General features: G+C 38.1%; 1 long non-coding RNA gene across 1 annotated transcript; it reads left to right on the forward strand.

Moving 5' to 3' along the window:
• The first annotated feature begins 3289 nt into the window (after positions 1-3289).
• On the forward strand, positions 3290-17405 carry LOC138716300 (uncharacterized). The gene is made up of 4 exons (XR_011336629.1): positions 3290-3461; positions 4559-4724; positions 6625-6781; positions 11722-17405. It is a non-coding gene; the product is annotated as an uncharacterized lncRNA (long non-coding RNA).
• Positions 17406-17893: the final 488 nt, after the last annotated feature.

The following is a 17893-nucleotide window of genomic DNA, read 5'->3' on the forward strand; positions in this document are numbered from 1 at the left end:
ATTTTACACACTTTCCAAACCACCAATATACCGGTATGATGTCTCTTCAATAACAAGACATAATTTTCTTTCGCTTCATTGGCTTATGTAAGATGTACAGGTGATTTTAATTTGTAGCCGCCACAAATAGCCTACTTTCAACATAAAAATATAGGCTTTGGACAATGAACACGACTTTGAAACTAGACAGCCAAGCTGAGGTAAATCCTAAATATTAACGTAGTAAAGAAGTTGGAAATTTGTTCAGTGACATGAAAATAATTTGGGTAAACGAGTGCTGATGTAGTTCCCTTCCACTGCGGATAAGCAATTCGTCCTGGACCTCTCGCATGTTATGTTGGTAATTAGTAGCAAGTGGGTGAGGGGGGGGGGGTAGAACAGTGCATTAAATTATACCGGTAAATATCAAACGATTTTTATCTTTTAGATCACTAGTGGTTTGCAAACTAAAATCACGTATTTATCGCCATAGACCTACATCTCACAGAAGCTAGTGAAGTAAAAGGAAATGGTGCCTTTTTGGGTCTAGCTATTTTGGAAAATTAGCCTACCCAGAAAATCAAGGCAAATAAAGCCGTAGTAGGCCTATACTCTGGCATGGTGGGGTAGCTTTATGGAGAGCACTGATGAAGTTATGATAATAGATGCGAAGACGTTTTTTGATAAGCATTATATGTTTAGAACTTCGCACAACGTATTTTTTTATTTGATGTATACTACTTACTGGCTTTTAAGGAACCTGGAGGTTCATTGCCGCCCTCACATAAGCCCGCCATCGGTCCCTATCCTGAGCAAGATTATTCCTTTGCTGTGGTCGTGCCAGAGAATCAGTCCCATTCCGAGGCTTATTTGAATGTTTCGGAACAAGCTGTTTTTTACGGTGATGGGTTGTTAGCCCTTCGCCCAATCCCCAAGCTGGAGGACCACCCCTCATCGGCTGCTTATTCAATATATTCACAGCTACCCTCCATATCTGGAAGCCGTCTCCTCGATCCGCAACCTGAGAACGCGCCATGCCGTGGTGATAGGGACCCACAATACATGGATTTGATGTATTTATTTTGCTAATAATTCTAACATATAATATAAACATAAAATTTTCCCTCACCCCTGAAAGAGTAGAACTCGTGCTCAGGGGCAGATTCCTGAAATAAAATGAATCAATCTTCTTAATGTATCCAGCTGTTTGCTGACAACATAAAGTCCACTGTACCCTCTCGTGGGTACTCACCTTGTCGTGGTGAGGGGGCTTAAACTTGTTGTTTAAGCTAACAAGTAACGAAGAGGGGGCGGAGGTACCCACATAAGCTGCAGTAACACCAACACAGTCCCCACTATATTTTTCACTGCTTATGATTCGTTGAGTCCCTCAGTGTAAAATTCTCCGGAGGTAAAATAGTCCCTCAATCGGATCTCCGGGTAGGGACTGCACTGAGAGATGCAAGAATCGTACTAAGATACTTATTTGGAACACCAAAAGTCACACCGTCCAGTCAATCAGAGCCAAGTTTAATATTGAAAAGAACCATATAATGAGACAAAGAGGCAAATATAATACCAAAAGGATTGAAGTATGGTGTCAGTCCAATGCACAAGCAAAATCCATTCTCTATAATATAAAAAATGAGGCTGAAAAAATAAATTTAAATTAAGAAGTATATAATACAATTTGTTTTATGTCTACTACAAAATAAGAATACATAAATGTAAAATTTACAATTTTTAATTATTATTTGAGAAGATTAACTCCATACGTAGATGAAATTATTGGGGATCATCAGTGCGGTTTTAGGTGTAATAGATCGACTATTGATCAGATTTTTTGTATTCGACAGATAATGGAGAAAAAATGGGAATATAAGGGTACAGTATATCAGTTATTCATAGATTTCAAAAAGGCATATGACTCGGTTAAGAGGGAAGTATTATATGATATTCTTATTGAATTTAGTATTCCCAAGAAACTAGTTCGATTAATTAAAATGTCTCAGTGAAACATACAGCAGAGTCCGTATAGGTCAGTTTCTATCTGATGCTTTTCCAATTCACTGCGGGCTAAAGCAGGGAGATGCACTATCACCTTTACTTTTTAACTTCGCTTTAGAATATGCCATTAGGAAAGTTCAGGATAACAGGCAGGGTTTGGAATTGAACGGGTTACATCAGCTTCTTGTCTATGCGGATGACGTGAACATGTTAGGAGAAAATCCACGAACGATTAGGGAAAACACGGCAATTTTACTTGAAGCAAGTAAAGCGATCGGTTTGGAAATAAATCCCAAAAAGACAAAGTATATGATTATGTCTCGTGACCAGAATATTGTACGAAATGGAAATATAAAAATTGGAGATTTATCCTTCGAAGGGGTGGAAAAATTCAAATATCTTGGAGCAACAGTAACAAATATAAATGACACTCGGGAGGAAATTAAACGCAGAATAAATATGGGAAATGCGTGTTATTATTCGGTTGAGAAGCTTTTATCATCTAGTCTGCTGTCAAAAAATCTGAAAGTTAGAATTTATAAAACCGTTATATTACCAGTTGTTCTGTATGGTTGTGAAACTTGGACTCTCACTCTGAGAGAGGAACATAGGTTAAGGGTGTTTGAGAATAAGGTGCTTAGGAAAATATTTGGGGCTAAGAGGGATGAAGTTACAGGAGAATGGAGAAAGTTACACAATGCAGAACTGCACGCATTGTATTCTTCACCTGACATAATTAGGAACATTAAATCCAGACATTTGAGATGGGCAGGGCATGTAGCACGTATTGTCGAATCCAGAAATGCATATAGAGTGTTAGTTGGGAGACCGGAGGGAAAAAGACCTTTGGGAGACCGAGACGTAGATGGGAGGATAATATTAAAATGGATTTGAGGGAGGTGGGATATGATGATAGAGACTGGATTAATCTTGCACAGGATAGGGACCGATGGCGGGCTTATGTGTGCGTGGCAATGAATCTTCGGGTTCCTTAAAAGCCATTTGTAAGTAAGTATAAAATCGATACTTTCTTTCAATTAATTGCTCATCCATTACAACCTTATTTTATCTCGCAGAACAGTTAAACATAGTAAATTAACAGTAATATTTGCATAACAGAAATCAGTTTAAAATTATTATAATAATGTACTAGAAAAATATGTCTTCAGATTCTGGAAGATGTGATGCATCTGTCTGTGGTAGTGGAGTAGGATGTCGTTTGCATAGGTTGCTGTTTCAAATTTTACAAAACTTAAACCACGTACAAAAAATATTAATATTGTAATCTGTGTTGTTTCAGTTATTCAGGGACAGTTTTGGGGTAGGAGTTAAATCTCTGGAGCTACTTGGTGAGAAGATAAGATGGCGATTCTTGATGCACACAGCCTGAGCAACCTGCATAGTCAACTGGCTCTCTAGTGGGAAATGTTAGCAACTCTGGACCACAGCCCCGGCCAGCAAATCTGCATGAACTGGTAAGTGCAGAGACCTAAGTGTCTTCTGTCTTTGAAAACTAGTAGTTTCCCGATACTCAGTATTCTGCTGATTCTGGGTTATCCAATTATCTGACCAGAGCTGCAACAGGGATTGTGCCGGCCAATAAGCTATCTCTTCCCACTGGCCGGGCAATATATGAGTCCACGGTTCTGGAATTACTTGTTATGCTAGAGTCACTATGTAATAAATTGAAATACACTTCAAAAATTATGTATTCACTCATGTCTTGCAAGGAAATGCTGGAACTGCCTGCCTCCATTTTCGACACATTTCTGGCATCTGCTTAGCAATTTACCCATTACCATGTTTGTTCTGAACACTGGCCAGTCCACACCTGTGGAGTAATGATCAGCGTGTCTGGCTGCGAAACCGGGTGGCCTGGGTTCGAATCCCGTTCGGGGCAAGTTACCTGGTTGAGGTTTTTTCCGGGGTTTTCCCTCAACTCAATACGAGCAAATGCTGGGTACCTTTCGGTGCTGGACCCCGGACTCATTTCACCGGCATTATCACCTTCATTTCATTCAGACGCTAAATAACCTAGATGTTGATTAAGTGTCGTAAAATAACCAATAAAATAAACACTGGCCATAACTGCCTTACAGTTCAAGTCCACAAATGAGTTACCGATGTAGTGTTAGCAATGAAAAATACTCCATCATTAATGACACCTTATGGAATGTAAAGCCTTGATTACTTGCAAGCACCAATTTTGGCCAAGTTAGCTGGTACTAGAAAGCCAGAAGTCTGATGGTTAAAACCCAAGCAGTCTGGTATTAGATAGCAACAAAAGAACTTCAAATATTAAGGATTACATTCTTGAAGCTGTAATGCATGACCTACTGTCAGTGCAGATTCCATATCTTGCTGCTGTTTTAGTCTGTTGGTTAAAAACCAAGCAGTCTGACATTAGACAGCAACAAAAGAACTTAAAATATTGAGGATTACATTGTTGAAGCTGTAATGCATGACCTACTGTCAGTGCACTTTCGATTTCTTGCTGCTGTACTACATACCTTGTCAAAAATTTATACCACTTGTATAGAGAAACATATCATTGTCATCTGTATTTCTTCAGGCATTCGGGAACAGTTTTGGAATGGATGATAAATTTTCTTGGGCGAGTCACCTAGAAGATAAGGCGATTCTTGATGTCCACAACAAACTGCATAACTGGATGGCAGTCGGAGAGGAAACTTGAGACAACTCCAGACCAATCTTCGGCACCGAACGTGCATAAACTGGTGAGTACAGTGGCCAAGATGGCTGGGCCTAATTTTATTCGAAACTTATCAAATAGAGTCCTTAGTACTTAGCATTTTAATGACATTTATTTGCAATTGACCTTCCAGGAAGGAGGATGTAACATAGATTCTTGAAATATGTGATGTAGGCCTAGCCTAAGTGAAAAAAGTAATTTTAAAGCATTTATTTATAACAATGAATGATTGCATTCTATGGCTGGATAAACTTGTATCCCTGTTTAGTCAAATGGTTTTGATAATAAATAAGGCCTAATGAAATATTCCCCTGAAATTATTTTCCTTTCCCCTTTAAAATGAATTACAGTTTTGTTGATTAGATCCTTATTGTGGGGAGGTCTTCAATTAATAGAGATGTGATTTTGTGGTAATTATTTTACTTCAATTTTTTATGCTTATTTTGTCATAATTTCAATGAATGTTTCTGGAAATACGAAGGTTTGGATTAATATTTCGTGAAAATGTCAAGTTAGGATATGATATACAAAATTAATATTACCGTATATTCTGTATAACATGTAAAAGTCCAGTTACTATACTAAAAGCCAGGTTATGAACCGACTAAACTCGAAGCAACGTTCTGTTGCTCTCTTCCTGAGCTCTATTGCCACATAGTGGCGCGAGATTCAAAGCGTGTTCAGCGTTTGTCACCGATATGTTTAAAATAACTACTGTATATAGTTCTTGATAACACTATCAACAATATTAGTAATTAAAATTACTGTTTTAAGAAAGCATGAGCTAATGACGCTGGTACGAAATGCGACTCGTAATGCATGTGGTACTCCAAAGGAACTGGGAAGTTTGGCTACACTGTCTCCGTGATTCCGTTGCCAGATTTTCGTTAGAAGACGACATTTTCACGTGAGGTCCAATGAAAAGCTCCGTTCTCCTTCCCCCCTCAGCCCCGCCTAACTCAACGTGTCATCGCTGCACAGGCTACCCCTCTAACCCGCACTTTCCTCTCACCCTGCCAACTACTTCCTGTTTAGTCGGTTCATAACCTGGCTTTTAGTATAATAAAAGTTCAATTGATACAAATTTTCCGATTATGAACATTAAATTACATAAATAAACATTTTTCTTGAAAAGTAGTCCTTGCAATCATTGCTTAATGTCAGTTTACACATATCAAGAAAAAAATATTGAAAGTACTCTGACCAATCCACAAACCAGGGCAAGTTCAGTTTCATCCCAAGCAGCAAATCTTACACCAGTTTATAGCACTTATCTATCCTGCTCCTGAATATAAAGATTGAGAATAATTTCAACATTTGAACATGACAAACAAAAACTTGTCGATCAGATAAAATATTTCTATATGTCGAAAATCCTTTTATCAATGTTAGAGACAGAAAACCACAGCAGTCAAAGACATGTTGGAGCAAAACTGTTAAGGTCCTCATTAACGAGGAAAACGCATTGCTGTACTGAGTATAACTGTGGTTAAAATACTTATTTCTCAGTACAGTTCTGGCAGCTGTGTATCTGACATTGACAATGCGAAGTGCCAGCAAAATTGCGTGGTCAGCATAGTACAGCAACTGATTAGGAAAATTCACACATTGTGTCCTAGACCAACCGTAAACAAACCTAAGTTACCGACATTCTTGCTGAGATGCGAGATTATATTATGGCAAGTAGTGCATTGGGTTTTCTTATCTCATGTACAAAATGTAATGACAGTCATTTTGAGCAACTGCTCTGAAATTAGATGAGATTCTCTCCACTTCCTTAAATAAATAATAATTATCTAATTACTCGAAAGATCACTTGCTAGACTGTAACAGTGAGACATAGCAGGATTGCCGGTCTCTTAGATTTGATTCGCCCTGTACATAGCATGTAGAGAAATATATCAGTGTTGTCTGTGTTGTTTCAGGTATTCACAGACAGTTATGGAATGAGTGTTGAAATCTCTGGCACAACTCACAGAAGATGGGAAGGCGATTCTTGATGCTGGCAATCACTTCTCTGACAGGGAATGTGATGCAACTTTGGATCACAGCCTACAACAGCAAAAGTACATGAATTGATAGGTATGGACACCTAATTGGCTACATTTATTAAACATTTATCAAATAATTCTTTTAGCATTGAATATTAAAGAGGACAGACATTGAAACAACCTTAGAACTAAGACTATTTGCCTATCTGTTCTTACCTTTTCAGTAAATTAATTTCCTAAGAAGTCCTAATTGCTCTGAGAGCTTCAATATCTTGAATACAGGAATGCTGTGATAATCCTGAGATTTAGGAAAAGGATACCAGGATCTTATACCGAAATTAGCCTAAGTTTCACATTCACAAAGGATGTGCGAAGCTAATTCCTCTTCTGCAGAACGTCTTCTAGATCAGGGATTATCTACGATCCCTAACAAGTGGGATGCTTGTTGAGATGGCAGTGTCTGTCAAAATTCCGGCCATTGCCCTAAGTTGGCCTATTTAGTTTTAATAGTTCCCTCGTTCTGTCCTTACATAAGTCTTTCATGAGGAGCTTTTGAGAGTTCCACCCAACTCTCAATAGTTCAGTATGGTAGGACTTCTCTTCCACAGGCTTCTTGTAATGCCCTAAAGCACTGAGTTGCAGGTTTCCTCTTGCAACTGGGATTTTTATGAAGCACCTTTGTTCGTACCTTTAGGGCTGTATTGTTTACTACAAATCAGAAACAGCCACTGTGTTTATAAAATGTGTCTACTTCGTGACTTTTAATATTGCAAATTTATGGAACAATCACTGCTCTATTACGTAGTGCAAGATTTCAATGGTTACCGCCAGGAGCATTGATTTACAGCATTGTTGCCATTACTTATGGAATGCCCTAGTATATCAGATTAAACATTGGCACAAAACACAAGATTATCTTCCTCTTAAAAAAATTTCTTCCTTATGTCTATATCAAGTTAAGATGTAGATTATTCTGTATTTGCAAGGGTTGGTACTAGAATTTCAAGAATGTCACTGCTCTGGTGGTATAGGGGATGTTCGAATAAGTAATGCCTGGTCTTGTTTCTTAAAAAGTACTACTTTTAGTAGTGTTACTTATTACTTAAGCTTTTAAGGAACCCGGAGGTTCATTGCCGCCCTCACATAAGCCTGCCATCAGTCCCTATCCTGAGCAAGATTAACCCAGTCTCTATCATCATATCCCACCTCCCTCAAATCTATTTTAATATTATCCTCCCATCTACGTCTCAGCCTGCCCAGAGGTCTTATTCCCTCCGACCTCCCAACTAACACTGTATGCATTTCTGGATTCGCCCATACATGCTACATGCCCTGCCCATCTCAAACGTCTGGATTTAATGTTCCTAATTATGTCAGGTGAAGAATACAATGCGTGCAGTTTTGCCATTGTATAACTTTCTCCATGTTACTTATTAGGAATGTAAAAATTAGTGGTTAGCAGTGTGGAAAATTCTGTTTCATAAACAAAACTCTACACACTTAAATTTCCTACACTACTTTTAGTAGTTAGCAGTGTGACTTCATTCAAAGAATATGTAACATATATATTGTCGGACCATCGGATCTATGTCCCTTCAGCGCTGTCGTCGTTTTTGGAAAAGTTAACGCCTCTACTCACCCCATTCCATCCATTTCTCTCCCACTACGTCAAACAGCAGGCCACAAACCTTACCGAATAGGGATGTTGCCAAACTTCCGTCAAACAGTGTCATGTCTCTTGAATATTGCTTATAATACTGTAAGGTTAATTATTATACATTTTGAATCTTGCGTACACCACTTTTAATACTTGAATATAATTAATTGATGAACTAGTGGACTTACTCGTGTTAAATATGTAATATTTGTCTGGCTTACAGCTGTTTCAGTGCTTCATGCACCATCATCAGAGCCTACTAGATCGCAGCGCCATCTCGAACTTCTCTACCAAGGATTGCCAATGGGATCACCCATATCCAGCATACTAGCAGAGATATTTTTACACAACATAGAACAAACATACATACTCAACAATGAACACAACAAGTATGCAGACAACATAATATACTGCCACAGATATGTAGACGATATACTCATACTATACAAAGGAAACAAAAGACAAATATACAAACTACACCAATACATAAACAAATTACACCCAAAACCTCAATACACACTAGAACTTGAAAACAACAACTTCATAAATTTCCTAGACATCACCATAACAAAAATCGACAACAAACACATCTTCAAAATATACAGAAAACCAACCACCACCACCACCACACACACACACAAAACACATCTAACCACCCCATACAACACAAACATGCTGCATTCAGGACAATGGTACACAGATTACTCAACATACCCATGAACCAACAACACTACAATGAAGAAGTGAACACAATCAAATACATAGCACAAGAAAACGGATACAATCCAAATATAATAGACAATATCATAAGGAAGACGAAACAAAAACTTAACAAACACAAAAATACACAAAACACAACACAAACACAAGAACACAAGAAATACATCACACTAACATATGAAAACAAAAGCACACATAAGATCGCATCTTCATTCAGAAAACAGAAATACAACATAACATACTAACCATACATACAATAACATAAACACGGACATGGAAATCCTACACACACAACCCAAGAACCAAAAACTCAACACACTAGAACAATACGAAATATACAAACACACTAAAACACACCCCGATCAAATCCTCAACACACAGATCAATTTCAGTACAACACACATTATTCGACTCCACACTTCAACACCTTCCAACAATAAAACACACCCTCCTAACAGGCAGAGAAGTTCGAGTTGATGCCGCGATCTAGTAGGCTCTGATGATGGTGCGTGAAGCACTGAAACAGCTGTAAGCCGGACAAATATTACATATTTAACACGAGTGAGTCCACTAGTTCATCAATTAGTTAATTATTACTTATTCATAATTTAATTTAAGGTCTAATGACGCAGATTGACTTATGCAAAATGCTGTTACTTGCTTAATATTTCTTTCACCACTCCGTGCTACAGTATTCATGTTGAGTTGACAACACTGGGCTGCAAGTGCAAATAAACTGTCCTGCAAGAAGGCTCAAAATTGTGAGTAGTGGGGGAGAGAGAGAGAGAGAGGGATAGAAAAGAGAGAAATAGGAATAAAGGGAGAGAAATGAATTGCCGAGGCTGAAAAGGAATTAAGGTTCAGTTCGCATATCTTACGGGGGCACAGATCCGATGGTCGGACTATACAGTGTGTTTCGAAAGTCACACATATTCTCTGCTACAGCTGAGAGAAAATGTTTTTCGAAGAATGCTCGGACATATGAAACGGTATATTTTAAAAGACACTTTTTCAGAAAAACCATTCTTGATATCATTGTTGTACGAGTTGTGACATGATCGGAAACGTTTTTAAACAACACTGTGTGTTTTTCTGTATACCATCTGAAAGATTTTATTCTCAACGGTTACACAAGCTATCAACTGTTTTATACAAGAAACATTGCTATGGTAACACACTTTACTAATGCCAGTCTTCTTAAATTACTCAGTTTTCATAGTATTCCAATGAAACATATTAATTATAAAAAAAAAAATTGTTATATTTGATGTGCATTATTTTCTTGGACAAGTTGACTCAAGGTTCAGGGTTCGAACCTAGGCGAATACTGGGTTAGTACCAATTATAAGGGCCACAACCTGCTACATTCCCAATCGTACAATGCTTTGTAACGTGATTTCATACGCCATGTTCTCGCCTGCGACAGGCTGAGTGTGTTCTTCTCTGTTGAGATGAAAGAGAATTAGAGGCAGCTGCTAAAAGTGAAAACACCTAACAAAAAGAAAAGGTTGACTTGTAGAAATTCAATATGAAGAAAACCTGGCCAGCTGGGTAGGAGAAATGTTGTTGTTTGTTGTTGTTTTCTAATGCCAGGTGTTTGACAATAAAGTCATTTGACCTCTTGCACTCCAATATTTTTCAAGGATATTGTCATGGTCAGCCACTGAAGCACAGATTTTGTGTTCCGAATCCATTTCTTGGTTTGAGTTGCACAATGGGCAGTTAGGGGATTGATATATTCCGATTCTATGCAGGTGTTTGGCCAGACAATCATGGCCTGTTGCCAATCTAAATGCAGCTACAGACGAGTAGGAGAAATGTACACAGTCAAATCACTGCTGAAAATGTGTACTTTGTGAATATCTCGCAGTAGACTTTCTGCAGAATCATAATACAGTAGAATCTCTCTTTACCAGCGCCAAAGGGACAAGGCTAGTTCCAGATACGAGATTTTCCCGAATAATTGAATTAAATGTTGAAAAAAAAATACATGTTTGTAAGTTATGATGCCAACTGTTGAAATTGCAGCCATGTGATTTCAGCCATTTGATCATAATAAAATAACACTGTCTGGATTTTCTTTATTAAAACACATCACACAACACAAATCATACACTAATTTTGGCGTTGAATATTCACTGAACATGAAGGTTTGTACTAACTTTCTAATGTGCCATGTGGCAACACAGCCCAGGTTGTGGTAACGTGGCAGATTTAAAACTTTTTTTCTCCAGTTAAAAGTGCCGTTTTGGTATTGCCAGTTTTTCATTTCATTTATTATATTCCATTGATCTTACATGAGCAATGAAGCTTTAAGATGGGGAACAAGTCAAAATTTTACAATATTACAATTACATTTTTACAATATTTTACAATTTTAACAATATTTTGACGAGATGTAGTGAGATGAGGTGAGGCCCGAGGCCAAAAGATTGCCTGGCATTTGTTATGTGGTTGGGGGAAGCCTCGGAAAAAACCCAACCAGGTAATCAGACCAAATAAGTGAAATGAAGTGAGGCTGAGGACTTGCCATTGATTGGGTGCCAGTGTTAAGAGGGATTTGTATTCCAAATGTAATTGCAACAGAAATTCTAAAATAGACAATCAACTTTCTACCTAACATTGAGCTAATATTCTTTTGAATTCTCTTGCAGATCATTTCTCCATGGGCGGAGGAGGATGTCAGTTTCTCCTGAGACCGACAAGCAGAACTGGTGTGAAGAAGTGGAGGACTTTGACATGGATGCTGTGGGATTGAGGTTCGAATGCATTGGAAACTAATGAATTAGAATGCAAAATATGTATGAATAGTTTAAATCAGATTATATGGTTAAAATATATATACAGGTTGATGTGGATATCTGATAGATGAAATAGAATAGACAAATTAGATAAATATTCAGATTAGATACATTTCTGTAAAATCTCAAATCATAGCCAGTTTCAATATCTGTTAGTGACTTCACAGCCCATAAAATATTTTGTTTCTCCATTGTGTACCACACATCATATGCAAATTTTATATTTCATTAATGCAGTATAATTTTTTAATTTCTATATAAAAATTCAATTACATGACTTAAAAGTTTCTGCTAAACCTATATTTCAGTTAACAGAGGTTTTACTGTAATTTGTGAATATTAATTTTTTTCATCAATCTTTGTTCATGTCATGGTGGATTAGATGTGTTCCAGTTGTTACTCTGCCATATCTCTCTATATACCGTAATTATTACAAAAATAATACATATTGAACCTATAAATATCATCCATTCACAATAATAATAATAATAATAATAATAATAATAATAATGGTAATAACAATGAAGATAATAATAATAAAACTAATAATAAGTATAGCTCTTATATTTGAAACTCTTACTTTAACTTTTTCACTTCTATACTCAATCTCTTAAAAATTATTCCGTTAACTTCATTGACTACTTTTCATAGTTTCCTACCATGTCCGACTACTCAACACCTATAATTCCATATCCATTAGAGCTTTGCCTTTCTGTTCCCATCTAATTTTAACTCTAAAAATAAATTTTCCTACTTTATGCAGATTGCTGGCATTTAGGGGACCATTCATTTTTTATAAGCTACTATAGTGTTTATTTGTAGAAATTTTTTATCCACCCAACCATTTCTCAAATCATAATTTGTGAATATATGAGTAGCCTACTAAACTAACATAATTTATTCTGATGTCAACTCATTTGTATTGGTCAGGGAAATAAGTAGTCTTGCTGCCATCTTGAAAATTTATTAATTTTAACAGAGATTGATGAAACTGGCCATGAGTTTATAGCCATGCAGGAAAACATCCAGACATGCATGTGTACCTTATTTCATTGTGTAATCGTCGCATTTTTTATTACTTATTTTTGGCTTCAAAATATAGTGTGACCATTATGTGAAGAATAAATTAAAATGCTAACGATTGGTCACGTCAACTTCCAGTGGTCAGCTGGACAGAGTACGAGTAAGCAGGGTCAAGTTGTGATTCGTAGCAGAAAAGCGGAAGGAGGGGAACTGGTATTAGCGTGCGACGCTGGAACTGTAACATGAATAATACCTTACACGGTGTTACTGAATTAAAAACACTTTTTTTTTTTCGGCGCGGCTTCGATCCCCGCTTGGGCTGATTATCTGGTTGGGGTTTTTTCGAGGTTTTCCCCAACCGTAATGTGTATGCAAGGTAATCTATAGTGAATCCTCGGCCTCATCTCGCCAAATATCTCGCTATCATCAATCCCGACGCAAAATAACCTAGTAGTTGATACAGCGTCGTTAAATAACCAACTAAAATAAAATAAAACACTTTTTTATTGACTAAAAACGGGCACAGTATAGTTGAATCACATGTAATGGTACATCTGATACACTGAAGTCAATATTATTTGACTACTGGACCAGTCAGCAGAAAAGTGATTGGTTTAGGTCTAAAGAAGTACAGTGTGATTAGTTTTGCTTTCCACTGGAGTGTTGTGCATATGGGCGAGTGTGCTGCTCATTAGCTGGGTCTCTGTGATTAGCGGGAGGGTAAAACAATAAAACAAACCAACAATACACAAATTTATGCTGCTTGTTAGCTGGTTAGCCAGGTAGTCGGGTCTCTGTGATCAGTAGGGGGTTAAAACAAAACCAACCGTACAACAATACACAAACAAATTTATACTGCTCATTAGATGGTTAGCCAGTTAGCCGGGTCTCGGTGATCACTGGCAGGGTAAAACATTAAAACAAACCAACCGTACAACAAATACAGAAATAAATTTATGCTGCTCATTAGATGGTTAGCCTGGTCTCAGTGATCAATGGGAGGGTAAAACAATAAAACAGACCAACCGTACAACAAATACAGAAATAAATTTATGCTGCTCATTAGATGGTTAGCCGGGTCTCAGTGATCAATGGGAGGGTAAAACAATAAAACAGACCAACCGTACAACAAATACAGAAATAAATTTATGCTGCTCATTAGATGGTTAGCCGGGTCTCAGTGATCAATGGGAGGGTAAAACAATAAAACAGACCAACCGTACAACAAATACACAAACACATTTATGCTGCTCGTTAGATTGTTAGCCAGTTAGCTGGGTCTTGGTGATCAGCGGGAGGGTAAAACAATAAAACAAACCAACCGTACAACAATACACAAACAAATTTATGCCGCTCATTACATGGTTAGCCAGTTAGCCGGGTCTCAGTGATCAATGGGAGGGTAAAACAATAAAACAGACCAACCGTACAACAAATACACAAACACATTTATGCTGCTCATTAGATGGTTAGCCAGTTAGCCAGGTCTCAGTGATCAATGGGAGGGTAAAACAATAAAACAAACCAGCCGTACAACAAATACACAAACAAATTTATGCCGCTCATTAGATGGTTAGCCAGTTAGCCAGGTCTCAGTGATCAATGGGAGGGTAAAACAATAAAACAAACCAACCGTACAACAATACACAAACAAATTTATGCCGCTCATTAGATGGTTAGCCAGTTAGCTGGGTCTCAGTGATCAATGGGAGGGTAAAACAATAAAACAGACCAACCGTACAACAAATACACAAACACATTTATGCTGCTCATTAGATGGTTAGCCAGTTAGCCGGGTCTTGGTGATCAGTGGGAGGGTAAAACAATAAAACAAACCAACCGTACAACAATACACAAACAAATTTATGCCGCTCGTTAGATTGTTAGCCAGTTAGCCAGGTCTTGGTGATCAGTGGGAGGGTAAAACAATAAAACAAACCAACCATACAACAATACACAAACAAATTTATGCTGCTCATTAGATGGTTAGCCAGTTAGCCGGGTCTCAGTGATCAATGGGAGGGTAAAACAATAAAACAGACCAACCGTACAACAAATACACAAACACATTTATGCTGCTCGTTAGATTGTTAGCCAGTTAGCCAGGTCTTGGTGATCAGTGGGAGGGTAAAACAATAAAACAAACCAACCGTACAACAATACACAAACAAATTTATGCCGCTCATTACATGGTTAGCCAGTTAGCCGGGTCTCAGTGATCAATGGGAGGGTAAAACAATAAAACAAACCAACCGTACAACAATACACAAACAAATTTATGCCGCTCGTTAGATTGTTAGCCAGTTAGCCAGGTCTTGGTGATCAGTGGGAGGGTAAAACAATAAAACAAACCAACCGTACAACAATACACAAACAAATTTATGCCGCTCGTTAGATTGTTAGCCAGTTAGCCAGGTCTTGGTGATCAGTGGGAGGGTAAAACAATAAAACAAACCAACCATACAACAATACACAAACAAATTTATGCTGCTCATTAGATGGTTAGCCAGTTAGCCGGGTCTCAGTGATCAATGGGAGGGTAAAACAATAAAACAGACCAACCGTACAACAAATACACGAACACATTTATGCTGCTCGTTAGATTGTTAGCCAGTTAGCTGGGTCTTGGTGATCAGCGGGAGGGTAAAACAATAAAACAACCAACCATACAACAAACAATACACAAACAAATTTAAGAGGCTCATTATATTATATTTAAGTTCTTGTATGGTGTGTTGGTTCATCTTATACATTTTTAAGTTTATCTTCGCAAAACATTTTTCCATTGAGACAACCCCTACACTACTTTTTTGGTTTCTTAGGCTGGACACTTCCAATTTCCTGAAATTTATGATAAATATAATGGACTGTTTTATGGCTGGCACGTCTACACCTGGGAATCTTTCTTGAAACAGTGTTCGAACTTCACGAGCTGAGTTAACACACATAAATTGTAAATAAAGACACACTGTACCTTTGTAAACTCATGAGACATAATACACTTTATGTATACTGTCGAATTAAGAAGCGAACAACACAACACACACCCGGAAACAGTTGTGCTACAACTGCAAAACCAGCAAGGTCAGCTTACTACTCCCTGCAGTGCTTGGCAAATAAGTGGGAGTTCGTCAGTAGGAAAAACCCTATGCTGCAGGGGAAAGCATAACTTGATCGCAGTGTATTTTAATCATTCACAACCAACAATTGTGTTGAACTGAAGGCATTTCTGGCTACTGGATTGGTGATAACATCTTGCACCTTCATACCATTTGCTTTGTCAGCTGCCATTCGACCATGAGCATAAAGATACTTTGTATTGCAATGGTGGCACGTTATTTTTTAATAATGCGTGATTGTGATAAACAGAAATATCCATGTAACAGTTATATGGTGAAATTTTGAAGTCCTGATCAGTCTGTCTATAAATAAGGGTGCGACCATTAAGCGATGGTGACGATTATGCTATGAAATATGGTATTTCCATCCAACTCTACCCCAAAATGTTATGAGTTGTCAATTTCTGGAATAGGTCTGTCTTTACATGCATGTTATTTATCTTTATGAAAGTGTGATAGATACTGTATAACTGAAAAGTCACTTCCCACCTTAGGAAAGATGGTCACAAGTGCAAAAAAATCTACCAACGAGATATTTGAAGTTTACTGTATAACAGATCCATTTGCTTTGCAGTAGTATCATATGGCCTGCGTCCAAATGTTGACCTACCACTCATGACCATAATATAAACAGAAAAACTTTTTTTCTCTTAGGCTGCAGTGTTACCTCAATTTTTGCACTTGTGGTCCTCGTCTTCCCAAGCTACGACATGCCAAAAAGGGAAAACAGTATTATTTTGAAATGACAAATGTAGGATCATTACAAAGACAACGAGAACCACGACAAAGACAACAAGGACCATGGCAAGCTCAATGCAAGGATCACAGTAACAATCTGTATACAGATCACGAAATGAACCAAGACAAGCACCACAATAAGTATTAGGATATGGACCACTACATGAACCATGCAAAGCACCACAATATGGACTGACCACCACATGAACCATGACAAACACCACGAAATGAACCACGACCAGCACTGCAGTAAGTACCACAATACAGACTACGACTTAACCATGACAAGCATCACATTAAGTATCACGATGTGAACCAACGATATAGATCACAAGCACCACATATGAATCATGACGAGCACCACGATATGAATCATGACAAGCACCACATATGAATCATGACGAGCACCAGGATATGAACCACGAGCACCACAATATGGACTGTGACAAGCACCACATATGAATCATGACGAGCACCACGATATGAACCACGACGAGCACCACAATATGGACTGTGACAAGCACCACATATGAATCATGACGAGCACCACGATATGAACCACGACGAGCACCACAATATGGACTGTGACAAGCACCACATATGAATCATGACGAGCACCACGATATGAACCACGACGAGCACCACAATATGGACTGTGACAAGCACCACATATGAATCATGACGAGCACCACGATATGAACCACGACGATCACCACAATATGGACTGTGACAAGCACCACATATGAATCATGACGAGCACCACGATATGAACCACGACGAGCACCACAATATGGACTGTGACAAGCACCACATATGAATCATGACGAGCACCACATATGAATCATGACGAGCACCACGATATGAACCACGACGAGCACCACAATATGGACTGTGACAAGCACCACATATGAATCATGACGAGCACCATGATATGAACCACGACGAGCACCACAATATGGACTGTGACAAGCACCACATATGAATCATGACGAGCACCACGATATGAACCACGACGAGCACCACAATATGGACTGTGACAAGCACCACATATGAATCATGACGAGCACCACGATATGAACCACGACGAGCACCACAATATGGACTGTGACAAGCACCACATATGAATCATGACGAGCACCACGATA

Source organism: Periplaneta americana, chromosome 2 (genome assembly GCF_040183065.1).
Source record: "Periplaneta americana isolate PAMFEO1 chromosome 2, P.americana_PAMFEO1_priV1, whole genome shotgun sequence".
NCBI classification, from domain to species: domain Eukaryota; kingdom Metazoa; phylum Arthropoda; class Insecta; order Blattodea; family Blattidae; genus Periplaneta; species Periplaneta americana.